Source organism: Berghia stephanieae, chromosome 15, assembly GCF_034508935.2.
Source record: "Berghia stephanieae isolate SIO BIC M18660-M18661 chromosome 15, UCSD_Bste_1.3, whole genome shotgun sequence".
Taxonomy (NCBI): Eukaryota; Metazoa; Mollusca; class Gastropoda; order Nudibranchia; family Aeolidiidae; genus Berghia; species Berghia stephanieae.
This window is the reverse complement of record NC_088374.1, coordinates 2283034-2305533: the sequence shown is the minus strand read 5'-3', so window position 1 is coordinate 2305533 and position 22500 is coordinate 2283034. Positions and strand designations below refer to the sequence as shown.

The 22500-nt window shown below is 43.1% G+C and overlaps 1 protein-coding gene across 1 annotated transcript in view; it reads left to right on the top strand.

The window, feature by feature from the left end:
* Positions 1-22500, top strand: part of LOC144960677 (uncharacterized) — a gene marked incomplete in the record, with an annotated part of 100395 nt that overhangs the window by 19116 nt on the left and 58779 nt on the right. The window contains 1 exon segment of the mRNA XM_078893958.1: positions 13620-13705.

Below are 22500 nucleotides of genomic sequence, written 5' to 3'. Positions count from 1 at the left end.
CACCACCACTACCATCACCACCACCACCACCACCACCACCATCACTATCACCACCACCATCACCACCACCACCACCACTATCACCACCACCATCACCACCACCACCATCACCACCACCACCATCACCACCACCAACACGACCACCACCACCACCACCATCACTATCACCACCACCACCACCATCACCACCATCACGATCACCACCATCACCACCACCATCACCACCACCACCACCACCACTACCACCACCACCACCATCACTATCACCACCACCACCACTATCACCACCACCATCACCACCACCACCACCACCACCACCATCATCACCACCATCGCCACCACCACCACCACCACCACCACCACCGCCACCACCACCATCATCACCACCACCACTATCACCATCACCACCACCACCACCACCACCACCACCACCACCACCACCTTAAATGTCTCATATTTACCAGCCTATGTCCACGTATTATCAGATCTAACAGGCGAAATCCATTATGGGCCTATCGTAGTAATGGTCAATATTTAAGGTTGGTTTGAAAGTAATTCCCTTACACCAATGGGCCTCTAACAATTGTGGGTTGTCAGATCCGCAAATAACTACACGTCGTTCCCCGCCATCCTCCCCCCCCCCCAACCCTTCCTTCCTTTTTCTTCCAAACATGATTTCCCGTGTGTGTGTGTGTGTGTGTGTGTGTGTGTGTGTGTGTGTGTGTGTGTGTGTGTGTTTCCATAATAATTTGATCACAAGAGCCGGGATTATAAAATGGCCGACCGGCTGTATGTTGTCGGTCGTCATGACAACGACACCAAGCCGAACAACTCTGTAAAATATATTCTGGTTCTTGACACAGCAGTGAGTTGTCACTATACCGTGTGGCATTTGTTCATTTCAGTGTTGGTCTCATTCTGATGGGGGTTAGTGGTAGGATGTTCACTCTTTCTTTCTTTCTTTCTGTCTTTGTCAGATTTATTTATCTATTTATTTATTTAGTCAGAGGAGGAATTTCCTCTTTTTTTTTCATCATCATTTCATCATTGCCTTTTTCACCCTGGGTCAGGCAGTGATGCCAAAACTCCGGTTTCACCGGAAAAAACTCCGGTCTGGAGCCAAAAATTCCGGGCTCCGGGCAACTTGGGTCAAATTCCGGTGAGGTCAATTTGTTCCAGGGTTACCCCCCCCCCCCCTCATCATCATCACTGCCACAAGTATTACAACCATCATCACTACCACTACTACTGCAACCACCAACATCATCCTCACTACCACTGCAACCACCACCACTACCACATCATCATCAGTACCACAACTACTACTACAATCACCACCACCACATCATCATCACTATTACAACCACCACATCATCATCACTACCGCTACTACTATAACCACCATCACCATATCATCATCACTACCACTACTACTACTATAACCACCACCACCACCACCACATCATCATCACTACCACTACTACAACCACCAGCACCACATCATCATTACCACTGCTATTACAACCACCACCACCACCACATCATCATCACTACCACTACTACTACTACAACCACCACTACAACATCATCATCATCACTACCACTACTACAACCACCAACACCACATCATCACGACCACTACGACTACAACCATCACCACCACCACCACCACATCATCATCACTACCACTACTACTACAACCACCACTACAACATCATCATCATCATCACTACCACTACTACTACAACCACCAGCACCACATCATCATCACGACCACTACTACTACAACCACCACTACAACATCATCATCATAACTACCACTACTACTACAACCATCAGTACCACATCATCATCACGACCACTACTACTACAATCACCACCACCACATCATCACTACTACTACTACTACAACCACCACCACCACCACATCATCATCACTACCACTACTACTACAACCACCACTATCACATTATCATCACTACCATTTGTACTACAACCACCATCACCACCACATCATCATTACCACCACCACACCATTATCATCACGACCACAACAACTACAACCACTATACCACCCCCACATCATCATCACTACAACTACTACTACAACAACAACCACTATCACATCCTCATCATTACTACCACTACTTCAATAACCACCAACACCACATCATCCTCACTACTACCAGTACTACAATCTCTACCATTAGGTTTTGGCGCTTTACTTCATTTGAAATAAGGAAACTTTGGGCTTGTATTTGGCAATGTGTTTATGTATCATAATATAATCCTAATCAATTATCTATTTAGAACTATACAATATGTAAACACAATGCCAAATACCATTCCAATTCCTTTTTCTTGTTTTCGGAAATTCCTCTTTCGGCATTGAAATTCCTACGAGTGGTGTCTGAAACTCCTGTGAGCCAAATTTAAAGTTGGCGTCTCTGGTCAGGTTATAGGCCACAGTTTCCATCCTTCTCTATCCTGAGCTAACTTTTTTTTTATCTCATTCCAGGTCTTACCACTTCTCTGTGTATCAGCTTCTTTAGTTCTTCTCCATGTTCCTCGTGGCCTTCCCATTGATCTTCTGCCCTGAGGGTTTCAGTCCAATACTTTCTTTGTTATAGTGGAGTCATTGTGTATGAATCCCGTCCCCTCTCCCTGAATATAAAATCTTTTTAAAAAAGTTGTATTTCCCTCAATGTACTGGCAGTGAGAGATTTGATGCGTGGTGGAACAAATAGGTGCAGTTTCCCACTCACTAGAAGTTAGCTAAGTATCAATGATAGTTTATCAACTTCATTGCTCTAAAACTGTGTGTGTGTGTGGGGGGGGGGGGGGGGGGGGGGGGGGGGGGGGTGCTGTAAAAGTAAAGGGTTCTTAACGGCAATCATTCAAAATTTTCCTCCCTTTTCAGTTTTTGGCCCCGTCAGCACCGATTGAAGTTTGAATATGATAGAATGATGATTGATCGAATGGGGAATTTTAGGCGTGGGTGGATGGATGGGTGAATGGATAGATAGATAGACACACACACACACACACACACACCCACACACACACACACACAGAGAGAGAGAGAGAGAGAGGGGGAGAGAGAGAGAGAGAGAGAGAGAGAGAGAGGCAGGGCAGAGGGAACGTGGGGGGAGAGGGGGGAAGGAACAGGGTGATGTGTGTGTGTGTGTGTGTGTGTGTGTGTGTTTGCATATCGATTTAGAAACCAAACAACCTTTGTTTGTCGTAGGTGTTTTGGGTCAACATTTCACTCTTTTACTAGCGGTCATTGAATATCCTTCCAATTAAATTTCTTTCTCAATATTATTGATCTTGGTTTGGTTGTGAACCGAAGGAGGTCCGTCTCATTGAACGGGTAGACTGCGAATACGATGCGGCAACACACACACACACACACACACACACAGAGAGAGAGAGAGAGATAAATAGATAGATAGATAGATAGAGAGATAAATAGATAGATAAATAGATAGATAGATAGATGGAGAGAAAGAGAGTCTTCCTTTCCCATTCTATAATATTAGTATTATTGCCAGCGCCATCCTGACTGTTCTGACGTACTATGGAAAAAAAAAAAAAGAGAGAGAGAGAGAGAGAGAGAGAGAGAGAGAGAGAGAGAGAGAGAGAGAGAGAGAGAGAGAGAGAGAGAGAGAGAGAGAGAGAGAGAGAGATAAATGGATATTTAACATTTTTGGCTAGAATTTTCGTCCTTATATTTGGTGTCACTGGAAAGGAAAAAGACATTAAAAAATTTGGCCAGAAAACTAGTTCTTCAAATATCGATCGATTTAAATGACTCTCATCTTGGCAAAAACTATCGACGAAGTCCCGGGTTCGATAGTTATTGCCAAGATGAGAGTCATTTAAATCGATCGATTTTTGAAGAAACTAGTTTTCTGGCCAAATTTTTATATATGTCTTTTTGTTTTCCAGTGACACCAAATATAACTCGTGTTTTCTACATTGTATTTCTCAACGGCAAAGAGATGAAAACGAAATCGATAGAAAATTGCTTTTGAAATGACAGGAGGTGTTTGCTTGGTGACGGGGACTGTTATTATAACACCCACCCATCTACCTAGCCACCCACCTACCCACCTAGCCACCCACATACCCACCTAGCCACCCACCACCTATAATTTGCTTGGTGACGGGGACTGTTATTATAACACCCACCCATCTACCTAGCCACCCACCTACCCACCTAGCTATCCGTCCACCTACCTAGCCACCCACCTGCCTACCTACTTACCCAATCACCTACATAGCCACCCCTCTACATACCCACTTACCTACCTAGCATCCTCCTACATACCTACCTACCTACCTAGCCACCCACTTTCTTAACTACCTACCTACCTACCTAACCACCTACCTACTGACCTACCTACCTACCTACCTACCTACCTAACCACCTACCTACCTACCTACCTACCTACCTAACCACCTACCGACCTACCTAACCACCTACCTACCTACCTACCTAACCACCTACCCACCTACCTACATACCCACCTACCTACCTACCTAACCACCTACCCACCTACCTACCTACCTACCGACCTACCTAACCACCTACCTACCTACCTACCTACCTACCTAACCACCTACCCACCTACCTACCTACCCACCTACCTACCTACCTACCTACCTACCTGCCGACCTACCTACCGACCTACCTACCGACCTACCTACCCACCTACCTACCTACCCACCTACCTACCTACCTACCTACCTACCTACCTACCTACGAACCTACTAACCACCTACCGACCTACCTACCTACCTACCTACCTAACCACCTACCTACCCACCTACCTAACCACCTACCTAACCACCTACCGACCTACCTACCTACCTACCTAACCACCTACCTACCCACCTACATACCTACCTACCTAACCACCCACCTACCTACCTACCTACCTAACCACCTACCTACCCACCCACCTACCTACCTATCTAACCAACTACCGACCTACCTACCTACCTCCCTTACCACCCACCTACCTACCTACCTACCTACCTACCTACCTACCTAACCACCTACCTACCTACCTACCTACCTACCTACCTACCTACCTAACCACCTACCTACCTAACCACCTACCTACCTAACCACCTACCTAACCACCTACCTTGCGGGTGGTTGGATGGGAGCATCACCCTTGAATCATATACCGATGATGTTCGCATGGGTGTACGATCCGATAGTGATGTCGTTTCTTCTTCTCTTTACTAGCCTATCCTGCTTCTTTGGTTTGTGATTGTATTTTTGACAGGGGATATTTTTTTTTTCTGTAAATCTTCTGCCTGTTTGTTCTTGGTTATTTATAATTTAGCTTATGATATCTTTAGGTTATGATTTTGAGATTTTGATTGACATTTGTACTATTTTTGTTAGATTGCTTGTTTTTTTGTTTCAGCGGTCTCTCATATAACCTCAATTGTGTTGGAAGAGACCTAAAGCACAACAACGAAACCACTACCTAACACACCGACTACTACCACCGACCTACCTACCTACCACCTACCTACCTAACCACCTACCTACCCACCTACCTACCTAACCACCTACCTAACCACCTACCTACCTACCTACCTACCTAACCACCTACCTACCTACCTAACCACCTACCTACCTACCTACCTAACCACCTACCTACCTACCTAACCACCTACCCACCTACCTACCTAACCACCTACCTACCTACCTACCTACCTACCTACCTACCTAACCACCTACCTACCTACCTACCTACCTACCTAACCACCTACCTACCTACATACCTACCTACAATACCTACCTACCTAACCACCTACCTACCTCCCTACCTACCTACCTACCTACCTACCCGTGCGGCTATGTTTTCTAGCAGTATGAATTAAATTCAATTCAGTTTTACATAGCGCAATATCTGCTAAATGTGCTCAAAGCATTTACAAGGGGTCTCTGATCGACAGCAACATTTAACGTGTAGGACGGGACATGACGCCTGTTAGGCGATATTACAATTTTTCGGACAGACAACGCTGTTAACGGCCAGGCACTCATTTTACACCAGAGTACGGTGAGAGAATGTGAGTAAAGTAAAGAGCCTTTTCCAAGGACTCAACTATGCGTCGAGCGCGAGGCTCGAACCCAGGACCTTCCGATCCGAAAGCAAGCGTCATACCACAAGACCACATAGACGCACAATGACACTCGCTTTCGGATGTGAAGGCCCTGAGTTTTGAGCCTCGCTCGGCGCATAGCTGAGTTCTCCTCGGACAATGGGGCTCTTTACTCGCATTCTCTCACCGCACTTGGGTGTAAAATGAGTAACCTGGCCGTTAACAGCGTTGTCTCTTTTCGGAAAAAAAAATGAAATATTTGTAATATCGCCTATCGGGCGTCATATTTTCTTCAACATGTTACGCGTTTATTCGTCCATGGGGGAAATTTGTCTCTAGGGTCTATTCCAAGGGATGACTGGAATAACCAGGCGTCATCCGCAGAGATTAAGAGAGGGATAGAATGTAAGAGAGAGAGAGAGAGAGAGAGAGAGAGAGAGAGAGAGAGAGAGTCTTCTTCTTCTTCTTCTTCTTCTTCTTCTTCTTCTTCTTCTTCTTCTTCTTCTTCTTCTTCTTCTTCTTCTTCTTCTTCTTCTTCTTCTTCTTCTTCTTCTTCTTCTTCTTCTTCTTCTTCTTCTTCTTCTTCTTCTTCTTCTTCTTCTTCTTCTTCGTCTTCTTCTTCTTCTTCTTCTTCTTCTTCTTCTTCTTCTTCTTCTTCTTCTTCTTCTTCTTCTTCTCTCTCTCTCTCTGGCTTTTCCTCTCTCACGCTCTTTCTTTTCTATCTCTCCCTCTATCCCTCTCTCTCTCTCTCTCTCTCTCTCTCTCTCTCTCTCTTTCTTTCTTTCTTTCTTTCTTTCTCTACTGTCCCTTTCTCACGCTCTCTTATTCTATTTCTCCCTCTATCTCTCTGTCTCTATCTGTGTCTGTACCTCTCTCACGCCTTCTCTCTCTCTCTCTCTCACACACTCCCATTTCTCTCTCTCTCTCTCTCTCTCTCTCTCTCTCTCTCTCTCTCTCTCTCCCTCTTTATCTGTCTCACTCCCATTTCACTCCCCCCCCACTCTCTCTCTCTCTCTCTCTCTCTCTCTTTCCACCATCTCTCACTCCCATTTCACTCTCTCTCTCCCTTTTTATCTCTCTCACTCCCATTTCACTCCCCCCCCCCTAGTGGTGTGAAGTGTATAGCCCGTCATCTACACATGATCGTAAATCGATACCGTGTAATGATAGAGTGAAGCTGAACGGCGACCAGGCCGGTCTATAGAATAGCTATCATCACGACACACACACCTCAGTCACGCCGTCTCTTCAGAAGGATTTGTCACCAGACGTCTCAAAACGGTATTATGTCGGGATGGACCAGATGCTAAAAAGTCAAATTATAGTCAAACTGGTCAAAAAGTATGAAACGTTGGTATTTAGCACAGTAAAATATGATATTCCTTCTCCTCTATCAAGCAAACAAACTCAACTCAAGTCTGATATTTCTGGCTACAAATTCAATTTTCAGCGTCTTAATCATCCCGGCTTAATACCGTTTTGAGACGAAAGGTCACATTTGTCAATCAACGATTGCCTAACATTACTATTTTAAAAAAAAATGTTTTTGTTTTTAAGGCTTTTACGGAGCTTGCAACACATTTCGGTCCTATCAGCGCCAGTAAAAAGGAAGAAAATGGGATAGTAAAAAGTTCTAGAATCACAATTAAAGCACCCAAGAAAAAGTAAGACATAGAGGAACTGGGAACAAATAGGGATCAGATGTAAATTCCAAGAGCATACCACCAATGTCCTTGGTGTGAGATCTGAGCTCTTATATAGCGCATTAATATTATGTCAAAGCCCTTTACATGTGGTCCCTGGCCAACAGCAACACTTACCATGTAGAACGAGACATGCATGATGACGCCTGTTAGACGATTTTACAATTATATATTTTTTTCGGACAGGGGCAACGCTGTTAACGGCCAGGTACTCATTGTACACCTGAGTACGATGAGAGAATGTGAGTAAAGTGTCTTTTTGAAGGACTCGATTATGCGCCGAGCGAGACTCGAACCCTTTGGCCACAAAAGACAAAACGAAACAAAAACAAAAAAACCAAAAAACAAAACAAAACAAAAAGAAAAGCCCAACCAAATGGTGAGTTGTATTCAATAGTTCAACCAATGGAATCACTCGTTTCATTGAGCTCTACTGACGACAGCTCACGAGATGCTGCACACGCCTAAACAATGACGTCAAGCTCAAAGTCCTAGAGGGTTCTAGCGTAGCCATCGTTATGTTATAGCCTGACACTGACATCCAAAAGGACTGGCAGTTTGACGTCATTATTTGGTTTTTGCAAGTGTGACTTGTGAGTTGTCGTTAGTAGAGCTCATGGAAACAAGTGGTTCCATTGGTTGAACTATTAAATACAACTCACGATTTGTTTTCTTTTGTGGCAAAAGACTGGCATTTTGACGTCATTTATTGGTCAGTGTCAGGCCATAACTTTACGAAGGCCACGGTTCTCGCGTAGCCATCGTTAACTTCTATCCTGCCACTGGAACCCTCTAAGACTTATACTTTGATGCAGCTTCACGTGAGTTGTCGTAACACAAATTTTAAAACTTTTATAAGTTAATATTTAATTTTACAGAATGCTGAAGATGAGAGAAAAACCCAAACAAAACAAAAAAAAAACAAAAACAAAAACGAAACAACCCAAAAACCCCAGATATTTTGTCCCCCCCCCCCGCCTCTTCCAGTTTCAGGTTTGTTTAGTCTTCTCCGTTCGTCTCGGGTCGTGCCAGGTTTTGTCTCGCGTTCCGTCTCACTTTCATCTCCAACCAGAAGCCGATCATCGTGTTTCTACATTAGTTGTTGTGTCCACCGTTTCAAGCCCCAGGCGAATTCTAACCCTGTTTTTCTTTTCTTCTCTTTTGTTTGTCCTTACCTCTCTTCACTACCCCCCCCCCCCCACCTCCTCCTCTTTTCTCTTTATATATATATAATTCTCTCTCTCTCTCTCTCTCTCTCTCTCTTTTGTTTCTTCCTCTCCCCATCTCTCTCTCTCTGTCTTTATATCTTTCTTCTCTCTCTCTTTTTCTTTCTCTCACTCTTTCCTTCTTTCTCTCTCTCTCTCTCTCTCTCTCTGTCTCTCTCTTTCTCTTCTCTCTCTCTCTGTGTCTCTCTCTTTCTCTTCTCTCTCTCTCTCTCTTTCTCCCTTGTATCTTCCTCTCCCCCCACCTCTCTCTCTTTCTTCTCTCTCTCCCTTTTTCTTTTTCTTTCTCTCACTCTTTCCTTCTCTCTCTCTCTCTCTCTCTCTCTCTCTCTGTCTTCTCTCTCTCTCTCCCTTTCTCCCTCTCATTCCCCCTGTCTCTCCTGTCGTTTCCATTTGATCAAGCTACATTAGACACCTAAGACTCGGAGATAATCAACCGGACCTTTCAAAATAGCATTTGTTATGTATTAGTGTGTGTGTGTGTGAGAGAGAGAGAGAGAGAGAGAGAGAGAGAGAGAGAGAGAGAGAGAGAGAGAGAGAGAGAGAGAGACAGACAGACAGAAAGACTGGCTTCTATCTTTCATTATATCTATCTATCTATCTTTCATATCTATCTATCTATCTATCTATCTATCTATCTATCTATCTATCTATCTATCTATCTATCTATCTATCTATCTATCTATCTATCTATCTATCTATCTATCTATCTATATTTCTATCTATCTATCTATCTATCTATCTATCTATCTATCTATCTATCTATCTATCTATCGATCTATCTATCTATCGATCGATCCATCCACACTAATATCCATCCACCCACCCTTATATCAATTCATCCACCCATCCATCAATCCACTTATCCATCCATCCATCCATCTTCCCTTTCCCTTTATTCTAAGGCTACGTTGAAATCAGACGTCAACTGTAAGCCGATAACAATCCTATAATTATAGGCATGGAAATCATGATACTGCTAATCATAGAAAGGTGGTGGGGATGTGGATGCTGATGGTTATGGGATGGATGGGTGGATGGATGGATGGATGGATGGGTGGATGGATGGATGGGTGGATGGGTGGGTGGATGGATGGGTGGGTGGATGGATGGATGGATGGATGGGTGGATGGATGGGTGGATGGATGGATGGGTGGATGGATGGATGGTGGATGGATGGTGGATGGGATGGGATGGATGGATGGGTGGATGGATGGTGATGGATGGGTGGGTGGATGGATGGATGGATGGATGGGTGGATGGATGGATGGATGGAGTGGATGGATGGATGTGGATGGATGGATGGGTGGGTGGATGGATGGGGATGGGTGGATGATGGGTGGATGGGATGGATGGGATGTGGATGGATGGATGGTGGGTGATGGATGGATGGATGGATGGATGGATGGTGGTGGATGGATGGATGTGGATGATGGGATGGGTGGATGGTGTTGGATGGGTATGGATGGATGGTGGATGGATGGTGATGGATGGGTGGATGGATGGGATGGATGGTGGATGGATGGATGTGGTGGATGGATGGTGGATGGATGGGATGGGTGGATGTGGATGGATGGGATGGATGGATGGATGGATGATGGTGGATGGATGGATGTGGTGGATGGTGGTGGATGGAGGTGGATGGATGGTGGGGTGATGGATGGATGGTGGATGGATGGATGGATGGTGGATGGATGGATGGTGGATGGATGGATGGTGGTGATGGATGGGGATGGGATGGTGGATGTGGATGGGATGGTGATGGGTGGATGGATGGATGGATGGATGGATGATGATGGTGGTGGATGGATGGATGGTGGATGGTGGATGATGGTGGATGGATGGTGGATGGATGGATGGATGGATGGATGGATGGATGGATGGATGGATGGATGGTGGATGTGGTGGATGGATGGATGGATGGATGGATGGTGGATGGTGGATGTGGATGGATGGATGGATGGATGGGATGGATGGGTGGATGGATGGATGGGTGGATGGTGGATGGTGATGGATGGTGTGGATGGATGGATGGTGGATGGTGATGGTGGTGATGGATATGGATGATGGGTGGATGGGGGATGGATGGATGGATGGAGGATGGATGGTGGATGGATGGATGGATGGGGATGGATGGATGGTGGATGGATGGATGGATGGATGGATGGTGTGGATGGGATGGTGGATGGATGGATGGATGGTGGTGGATGATGGTGTGGATGGGTGGATGGATGGGTGGATGTGGATGGATGGATGGATGGATGTGGATGGATGTGGGTGGATGGGTGGGTGGATGGATGGGTGGTGGATGGTGATGTGGTGTGGATGGATGGATGGATGGGATGGAGGATGGATGGTGATGGTGATGGATGGATGGTGGATGGTGGGTGGATGGGGATGATGGTGGATGGATGGATGGGATGGATGGGGGTGGATGGTATGGTGGATGGTGGGTGGATGGTGGTGGATGGGTGGATGTGGGGTGGTGTGGATGGATGGATGGGATGGATGGATGGGGTGGATGTGTGGATGGTGGTGGATGGTGTATGGATGGTGATGGATGGATGGAGTGGGTGGTGGTGTGGATGGATGGTGGATGGTGGTGGATGGTGGATGATGGGTGGTGGGGTGGATGGGTGGTTGGATGGGGTATGGATGGTGGTGGTGGTGGATGGATGGGGGTGGGGTGGGTGGATGTGGATGGTGGGTTGATGGGATGGGTGATGGTGGATGGATGGGTGGTGGATGGATGGTGGATGGATGGTGGATTGTGGATGGATGGTGGATGTGATGGATGGGGATGGATGGTGGGTGGTGTGGATGGTGGATGTGGTGAGGATGGATGAGGTGGTGGTGGTTGGATGGATGTGGTGGGTGATGGATGGTGGATGGTGGATGGATGGGATGGGTGGTGGTGGGGTGGATGGGATGGTGGAGGGTGGGTGTGGAGGTGTGGTGGGATGGATGGGTGGATGGATGGGTGGATCTCTCTATCTTTCTCTCTCTCTCTCTCTCTCTCTCTCTCTCTCTCTCTCTCTCTGCTGGCCACCTCGGTGGCTAAAATTACCCACTGTAAATCCCTCACGACTCTAATCGTGGCCTTCGTAAAGTTATGGCCTGACACTGACCAAAAAATGACCTCAAAATGCCAGTCTTTGGCCACAAAAGAAAACAAATCGTGAGTTGTATCCACTCAACCAATGAAATAACTTGTTTCCATGAGCTCTACTAACGACAACTCACAAGGCGGTGCAAAAACCAAATAATGACGCCAAACTGCCAGTCCTTTTGGATTTCAGTGTCAGGCTATGACATAACGATACCCCTGTATTTATGACAAACCTCCATGTACCGAACTGCCGTCATCTGGAAAATAAACAACAAAAAACCTATTTAAAAATTTGGCCATAAAACTATGGATCGAGTTAAATGATCCTCATCTTGGCAGAAGAAAAAAAAACAAAAAAAAAACAAACTCTCGCGAAGTCCCAGGTTTGAGTTGTTTTTTTTTTTCCAAGGTGAAGATTAATAATTTCTTTTTATTTAAAAAAAAATTGTTTTGTTTATTATATTTTTTAAATTAAAAAAAACCCCAACATTATTATTACGAGTTATGGTTTGATCAGCGTATTGTCCGTTTACTTAGTTATGGTTTGCTCAGCGTATTGTCCGTTTACTTAGTTATAGTTTGATCAGCGTATTGTCCGTTTACTTAGTTATAGTTTGATCAATGTATTGTCCATTTACTTAGTTATGGTTTGATCAGCGTATTGTCCGTTTACTTAGTTATAGTTTGATCAGTGTATTGTCCTTTCACTTAGTTATAGTTTGATCAGCGTATTGTCCGTTTACTTAGTTATAGTTTGATCAGCGTATTGTCCGTTTACTTAGTTATAGTTTGATCAGCGTATTGTCCGTTTACTTAGTTATAGTTTGATCAGCGTATTGTCCGTTTACTTAGTTATAGTTTGATCAGTGTATTGTCCGTTTACTTAGTTATGGTTTGATCAGCGTATTGTCCGTTTACTTAGTTATGGTTTGCTCAGCGTATTGTCCGTTTACTTAGTTATAGTTTGATCAGTGTATTGTCCATTTACTTAGTTATGGTTTGATCAGCGTATTGTCCGTTTACTTAGTTATGGTTTGCTCAGCGTATTGTCCGTTTACTTAGTTATAGTTTGCTCAGCATATTGTCCGTTTACTTCTATGTCCTTGTATTTCCTTCTTGCTCTTTATTCGCTTAATTATTTTCAGAATTGCATTTGATCTGTGGCAATACCCAATGAAAATTTCCTGATATGGATAAATAAAATCATCTCATCTCATCTCATCTTATCTTATCTTATTTTATCTTATCTCATCTCATCTCATCTTATTTTATCTTATCTCATCTCATCTCATCTTATTTTATCTTATCTTATTTTATCTTATCTCATCTCATCTCATCTTATTTTATCTTATCTTATCTCCTCATCTTATTTTATCTCATCTCATCTTATTTTATCTTATCTTATCTCATCTCATCTTATTTTATCTTATCTGATCTCATCTCATCTCACAGGCTGGACTACGTCGAATACCTACTCATGTTTTGATGGCGTCACTGTGATTGAAATTGTCATGAAATCAACTCTAGGTACAGAATAGGTGGGTTGCTTGTTATAAAAGTGTTGTTTTCTGGGCGGGGCTTCCTGACCTCCCATAGTGGGCAGGGAGGTACTTACTGTGTCTTCTATCCCTCTGTATCCTGGGCGGGGTTCCTGACCTCCCATAGTGGGCAGGGAGGTACTTGCTGTGTCTTCTATCCCCCTGTACCCTGGGTGGGGTTCCTGACCTCCCATAGTGGGCAGGGAGGTACTTACTGTGTCTTCTATCCCCCTGTATCCTGGGTGGGGTTCCTGACCTCCCATAGTGGGCAGGGAGGTACTTACTGTGTCTTCTATCCCCCTGTATCCTGGGTGGGGTTCCTGACCTCCCATAGTGGGCAGGGAGGTACTTACTGTGTCTTCTATCCCCCTGTATCCTGGGTGGGGTTCCTGACCTCCCATAGTGGGCAGGGAGGTACTTACTGTGTCTTCTATCCCCCTCTATCTGTTTTTGCAAATTGCTTTCTGTCTTTGTCTCGGAATGAGAATACTTGGTTTTGTCCTGGCCCTGGCTGAGAGGGAAACAGTCAAATGTATAGTTAGTTTTGGGATATATTTTTTCCCTTGTAAATCATCTCTCTGTTATTCAATGTATTATGTTTTGTCTATGTATTATATATGATTTGTAAACCATTTGAGTGTATTCCTCTTAGTGGGGACGTGCTTGTGTCTGGATGAGACTTTTGGTGATCTCAAATTGATAGTGGAATCTGCACCTGTTTCTTATTTAAACCAATTCCCCTTTGTCTTACCTTTTCTTGGGTGCTTTAAATGTAATTCTAGAACTTTTTACTATCCCATTTTCTTCCCTTTTATTGGCGCTGATGTGACCTTAATGTGTTTCAAGTGCCGTAAGTGGGTGGTTGGATGGGAGCATCACCCTTGAATCATATACCTATGATGTTCGCATGGGTGTACGATCCGATAGTGATGTCGTTGGATGGGAGCATCACCCTTGAATCATATACCTATGATGTTCGCATGGGTGTACGATCCGATAGTGATGTCGTTTCTTCTTCTCTTTACTAGCCTATCCTGCTTCTTTGGTTTGTGATTGTATTTTTGACAGGGGATATTTTTTTTCCTGTAAATCCTCTGCCTGTTTGTTCTTGGTTATTTATAATTTAGCTTATGATATCTTTAGGTTATGATTTTGATTGACATTTGTACTATTTTTGTTAGATTGCTTGTTTTTTTTGTTTCAGCGGTCTCTCATATAACCTCAATTGTGTTGGAAGAGACCTAAAGCAACAAACAAACAAAAAAAAAAAAAACCAAACAAACAAGTGCCGTAAAAGCCTTAGAAAATAAAAAGTGTTGTTTTTGTGAGTCGTGAAATCAATTCTGTGATACAGATTAGGTGGGTAGCGACAGAGCTTGATGTACCTTATAAAAGTGTTGTTTTGCGTGCTATGATAGGGTTCAACAGTTGCGACGTCACTTCCCTCGTATTGACGCTTAGTTGCTGGTTTCTAAATTTATCCGACGAGCATGAAAGTGTATCCAAAAGAAGAAAAAATTATAAATCGGACCATGTTTTGAATGTTATACATTCTGATCACATGACGTGAAAAATTTATAGCCAGCATTAAGAATAAAAATTACCGGTTTTATTTGTTTAGAACCAAGCCACTGGTTGCTGGGCGGACGTGACGTCAGACTGTTGAATCCTGTTATAGCCAGTACGTTTGCCTTGTTCTCTGGGAAGACCGACACGTCTTTCAAAGAATTTTGGGCAGAAAACTCGGCCCTCAAACACAATCGATCAATTTAAATGAAATTCATATGGGGCGAAATGGCCGAGTGGCTAAGGCATTATTGCACTGTGACCTGGAATGTGCTGGGTTCGAGCCCCGCTTCAGGCACATTTGTCCCCCCCCCCCCCCCCCCCCCCCCCCACACACACACACAAACACCCTTGAGCAAGATTATTAACCCCCAATTTGCTCACTGTGACAACATGGGTGGTTCCTGTTGACATCAGACATCTTGTTTGATGAATTATCTATATTCCTTCGTGGAATGCCTAGGCGACGGTATCTCACTGTGACAACATGGGTGATTCCTGTTGACATCAGACATCTTGTTTGATGAATTATCTATATTCCTTCGTGGAATGCCTAGGCGACGGTATCTCACTGTGACAACATGGGTGATTCCTGTTGACATCAGACATCTTGTTTGATGACTTGTCTATATTCCTTCGTGGAATGCCTAGGCGACGGTATCTCACTGTGACAACATGGGTGATTCCTGTTGACATCAGACATCTTGTTTGATGAGTTATCTATATTCCTTCGTGGAATGCCTAGGCGACTGTATCTCACTGTGACAATGTGGGTGATTCCTGTTGACATCAGACATCTTGTTTGATGAATTATCTATATTCCTTCGTGGAATGCCTAGGCGACGGTATCTCACTGTGACAATGTGGGTGATTCCTGTTGACATCAGACATCTTGTTTGATGAATTATCTATATTCCTTCGTGGAATGCCTATGCGACAGTATCTCACTGTGACAACATGGGTGATTCCTGTTGACTTCAGACATCTTGTTTGATGAATTGTCTATATTCCTTCGTGGAATGCCTAGGCGACGGTATCTCACTGTGATAACATGGGTGATTCCTGTTGACATCAGACATCTTGTTTGATGAATTATCTATATTCCTTCGTGGAATGCCTAGGCGACGGTATCTCAATGTGACATGATGGGTGATTCCTGTTGACATCAGACATCTTGTTTGATGAGTTATCTATATTCCTTCGTGGAATGCCTAGGCGACGGTATCTCACTGTGACAACATGGGTGATTCCTGTTGACATCAGACATCTTGTTTGATGAGTTATCTATATTCCTTCGTGGAATGCCTAGGCGACAGTATCTCACTGTGACAACATGGGTGATTCCTGTTGACATCAGACATCTTGTTTGATGAGTTATCTATATTCCTTCGTGGAATTCCTCGGCGACGGTATCTCACTGTGACAACATGGGTGGTTCCTGTTGACATCATACATCTTGTTTGATGAGTTATCTATATTCCTTCGTGGAATGCCAAGGCGACGGTATCTCACTGTGACAACATGAGTGGTTCCTGTTGACATCAGACATCTTGTTTGATGAATTATCTATATTCCTTCGTGGAATGCCTAGGCGACGGTATCTCACTGTGACAACATGGGTGGTTCCTGTTGACATCAGACATCTTGTTTGATGAGTTATCTATATTCCTTCGTTGAATGCCTAGGCGACGGTATCTCACTGTGACAACATGGGTGGTTCCTGTTGACATCAGACATCTTGTTTGATGAGTTACCTACATACTAATAATACTAATAATAATAATAATAATAATAATAATAATAATAATAATAATAATAATAATAATAATAATAATAATAATAATAATAATAATAATAATAATAATAATAATAATGATAATATTAATAGTAATAATAATAATGATATAATAATAATAATAATAATAATAATAATAATAATAATAATAATAATAATAATAATAATAATAATAATAATAATAATAATAATAATAATAATAATAATAATAATAATAAGGACACAGCATCAATAAACGTTAAGGGTTAGGACATAATTTTATTGGGTTGGTACGTACTAACCGTCTGGCGAATGTTGTGAGTATTTTACCTTTGGGCATAGCACCAATACCTGAGTTAAGGAGACAGGATACGTGGGTATTATTGTCGTTGTCCTGTCTCTGTCACCGAGACGCTGTTCCTTGGAACTGGGTCGTTGTCCTGTCTCTGTCACAGAGACGCTGTTCCTTGGAACTGGGTCGTTGTCCTGTCTCTGTCACCGAGACGCTGTTCCTTGGAACTGGGTCGTTGTCCTGTCTCTGTCACCGAGACGCTGTTCCTTGGAACTGGGTCGTTGTCCTGTCTCTGTCACCGAGACGCTGTTCCTTGGAACTGGGCCTGACACTTCAGCTCCAATTTCTATCGTCTCTCTCTCTCTCCTTCTCCTTCTCTCTCTCTCTCTCTCTTCCATCTCATCTCTCTCTCTCTCTCTGCTCTCTCTCTTCTCTTCCTCTCTCTCTCTCTCTCTCTCTCTCTTTTTTTTTTTGGGTTCCATTGGTTTTATATTATTATTCCTGTATTGCCTTTCGTAGTACTGTTATTGTTGTTGTTGTATTGGCAAGGAAACAGGAGGAAGAAAGAAAAATAAACCAAAAACAAAAACAAAAAGCAAAAAAAAACAAAAAAAAAAAAACAAAAAACAAAAAAAAAACAAAAACAAAAAAAAAAAAAAAAAAAAAAAACAACCACCCCCCCCCCCCTAAAAGTTATTTGAAAGAAATATAATTAAACATTTAAAAAAACAAAAAAAAAAACAAACAAAAAACAACAAACCTAAAAAAAAAACCAACCCCCACCCCCCTCCGACATAAATCAAACAAAATCAACAAACAAACAAACAAAATCCCCAAAAGAAACGAACAAAAGCACCAAGGTAAAAGACACAACAAACAAAAAAACAAAAAGGCCAAACCAAAGTCAAACAAAAACAAACAAACGAACGAACGACAGAAAACAAAACAAAAAACAAATCCAAATCCAAAATCCAAATCCAAGACAAACCCAAGGAGAAAAACCTCCATGGCGTCTGGCTGTGTTGAAAATGGATTCAACAGTCTGGTGTCACGTCGCCCAGCAACGGTGAGCAGCCCTGGTTCTCAACAAAGAAAACCGGTACCTATTTTTTATTCTTCATGCTGGCTAGAACTTTTCATGTGTCATGTGATCAGAATGTGTAAAAGTCAAAACAAAATCAGATTTCAAAGAAAGAAAGAAAGAAAAACAACCACCCCCCCCCCAAACAAAAAACAAAAAACAAAACAAAACAAAAAACGAGACAACGAGGGGTGGTGGGTTGTCGACTTCTTTAATCACTGCTACTGCTATGCATTTATGTGAAATACCCACAACACTCGCCACAAAACTCTTTGTAACCTTAAACTGTTTGTTTGCTATCGGAATGAATGATAGGATTGAGTGAGGGCCAATCATTGCAATCGATGGACGTCTGGAACCCAAACAAAGGACTGAGTGACGTTAAATTCGTTCCATCTATAATGTAGCGGCGCTCTGAATCGGGTAAATTTGTAAAAGAGATATAAACATGCCACCTCAATGGGGGTTCAAACCCCCAGTCCTCTGGCCGTATGTTATCCTCTCAGCCATCTGTCCTGCTTGGAATTAAAATCAATACATCGAAAACGAAACCCAGGCCATGAGGGTTTGGTAGTTCTGTGGAATCCATGGCTGCCAGTTTTCCGGTTCATGCCGGATTTCCGGTTTCGCGATATCTCGAAGTCAAATACCTCCGGTTTCAGTGTTTTGAGTAAAATAACCTAATAGCATCGGTAAAAATTCGAGAGAAAAAAATGTTGAGGGAGTACCTCTGGCACTCTTTGTCTCTATCTGTTCTTTGGCTCCCCTAGAGAGAGACAACTGCACTGTGAGTATTTCACTATGTATTATAAGTTGGTTTTAAAATCAAATTAATTTTCTCGTTGTGTCAATATGCTTGCCGTGTAGTCACTTAATAATGGTATAAAAACGGTGATGAAATAAGAGTAAAATTTGGGCCGCGTTTTCAGTAGGAACATTTTCAGGTTTGGCAAAGTGTCGAGATTTTAGTTTCCGGTTTCAGCACTTCTTCCTGCTGGCCCCCATGGTGGAATGTCGGTACACTGACACCTGGGGGCTGGGTTCAAACCCCAAGTCTTCTGATCTGATGTTGTTGTCCTTTCAACCATGGAATCCAACCCCCCCCCCCCCCCCCCCAAAAAAAAAACAAAAAAACAAAAAAACAAAAAAAAACAAAACAAAAAAAACAAGAAAAAAAAGCGAGCTTTTAATATAAATATCCACTAAACGTTCTCAAAGCGCTTTACAAGGGGTCCCTAACCAACAGCAACATTTAACATGTAGGTTGGGACATGACGTCTGTTAGGCGATATGTATTACATTTTTTTTCCGGACAGAGACAACGGCTGTTAACGGCCAGCTTACTCATTTTACACCTGGTGGTACGGTGAGAGAATGTGAGTAACGAGCCATTTTACACCTGAGTACGGTGAGAGAATGTGAGTAACGAGCCATTTTACACCTGAGTACGGTGAGAGAATGTGAGTAACGAGCCCTTTTCCAAAGACCCAACTATGTGCCGAGCGAGCTGGGCTCCAGCTCGAACCCGAACCCGAACCCAGGACCTTCCGATCCGAAAGCGAGTGTTGTCATTCATACCACTGGACCACATAGACGCACAATCCACAATCCATGGATCAATATCCAGTACAATCCATAGATCAATATCCAGTTATTTCTGTGGAGTCTTGTTACAGTGACAACCCCTTCTCCCATGGTTGCCAGATTATTTTCAGTCATTCTGCCAACTGGATTAAAAAATCTGCCAAATACCACAAAAATCTGCCAAATACCACAAAAATCTGCCAAACCGTACTATTTATTTATAGTACCCCCTTTGAAAACTCATCAGTTTTATTAAACAAAAAATTCGAAAGGCCGATGTCATTAATTTTTTTTTTTCATTTCCCAAGTTAAAAAAAAATCATTAATACCAACAAATTGCCATGGAAAACGTGGAAAATAAAATCTGCCAAATATCTGCCAAACTGCTAAACCGTTTTTTTTTTCTGCAAGACGACTTCAAATTCTGCCAAAAAAAGGTCATTTGGCATAAAATCTGCCAAATTGGCAACCCTGCTTCTCCCCCCACCCCCACGCCCCAAACCTGTCATAGTCATTCATGTCAGAATGTCAACATTTGTGTGTTGGTTTGTTTTTTTGTTCGTTTATTTTGCCTATGGGGTCTTGTGGTAGCTACGTCACCCACCTTCGGATCGGAAGGTTCAGGGTTCGTGTCCCGTCCCGCGCGGTCGAAGCGGTTTCCAAGGCTCATTAATTTACTCACATTCTCTCACCGTACGTACGTATAAAATGAGTGCTTGATCGTTAACAGCGTTGTCTCTGTCGGGGAAACAAAAATAATAATTGTCAGATCGCCTAACAGACGTCATGCGTCGTTATTATATATGTTACGTCTAACAGGCGTCATGCGTCGTTATTATATATGTTACGTCTAACAGGCGTCATGCGTCGTTTTTATATATGGTACGTCTAACAGGCGTCATGCGTCGTTATTATATATGTTACGTCTAACAGGCGTCATGCGTCGTTTTTATATATGGTACGTCTAACAGGCGTCATGCGTCGTTATTATATATGTTACGTCTAACAGGCGTCATGCGTCGTTATTATATATGTTACGTCTAACAGGCGTCATGCGTCGTTATTATATATGTTACGTCTAACAGGCGTCATGCGTCGTTATTATATATGTTACGTGTTGCTGTTGATCAGGGACACGTTTGTAAAGGCCTTTCAGTACGTTTGGTGGATACTGCTCTCTCTCCCTCTATCTCTCTCTCTCTCTCTCTCTCTATTTCTCTCTCTATTTCTCTCTGTCTTTCTCTCTTTCTCTCTCTATTTCTCTCTCTATTTCTCTCTCTCCCTCTTCCTCTCTCTCTCTCTCTCTCTCTCTCTCTTTTTCTCTCTCTATTTCTCTCTCTCTTTCTCTGTGTGTCTCTTTCTCCCTCTCTATTTCTCTTTCTCTCTCTTTTTCTCTCTCTCTCTCTTTCTCTCATCACATCCACCCCCCCCCCCCCCACCCACACCCCAATCCCATCACAACCACCCCCCCCCCCCACACCCCAATCCCATCACAACCACCACTCACTGCTGTACGCTACTGTCATGAAAAGGAACCCACGTATTTTTAGTTGTTGTTGTCGTGCCTGTCGTACTGAAATGTCGTCTTCCTCGTCACACAGCCTGCCTCAGGGCGGCAACTCACCACGACCCTTTACCTTCCCAAGATGCAAACGGGCTGACAATAGGCTTCAACAGTCGTGACGTCACTTCCCTCGTAATGACGCATAGTAGTAACAAATCCAAAATTTTTTACCCTAGTGGTCTAGTGGTATGACACTAGTTTTCGCTCGGCGCATAATTGAGTCCTTGAAAAAAGGCTCTTTACTCACATTATCTCACAGTATTCGGGTGTAAAATGTGTACCTGGCTGTTTACAGCGTTGTCTCTGTCCGAAAATAATTGTTACATCGCCTAACAGTAACAGGCGTCATGTCCCGTCCTAAATGTTAAATGTCGCTGTTGACCTAGGACCGATTGTAAAGCGCTTTGAGCACATTTAGTGGATATTGCGCTATATAAAAAGCGAATATTTTGCTTTTGTCGAGACCCCTTGTTCTTGAATTGGTTCGTCTTGGGTAGACTTCATTAGTTTCCACTTCTACCAGACATTCGCGCATCTTTAAAAAAAAAAACAAAAACAAAACCATTGTTTTTATATTCTTTCTAAACATCCTAAGTTATTTCATTTATTTTACGATTGATCCTTATCAAACATTAAGGCAGTTGGGTTCTTTTTTTTTTATTTTGTCTGTTCTGAAATTTTGATCTCATTGTGGAAAGTGTTATTTCATGACGATTCAAATGAGCTGGAACTAAACCGGATAATTTAGCAACATTTGGACTAGCCTCTGCCATCTTAAACTTGTTAATTTTAGTAGTAGTAATGATTTTTTTAAAAAGGCTGACTCTTATATGTTGCCATTCGATGAAAAGGAGGAGAGAGAGAGAGAGAAAGAGAGAGAGAGAGAGAGAGAGAGAGAGAGAGAGAGAGAGAGAGAGGGGGGGGTACGTCTTCC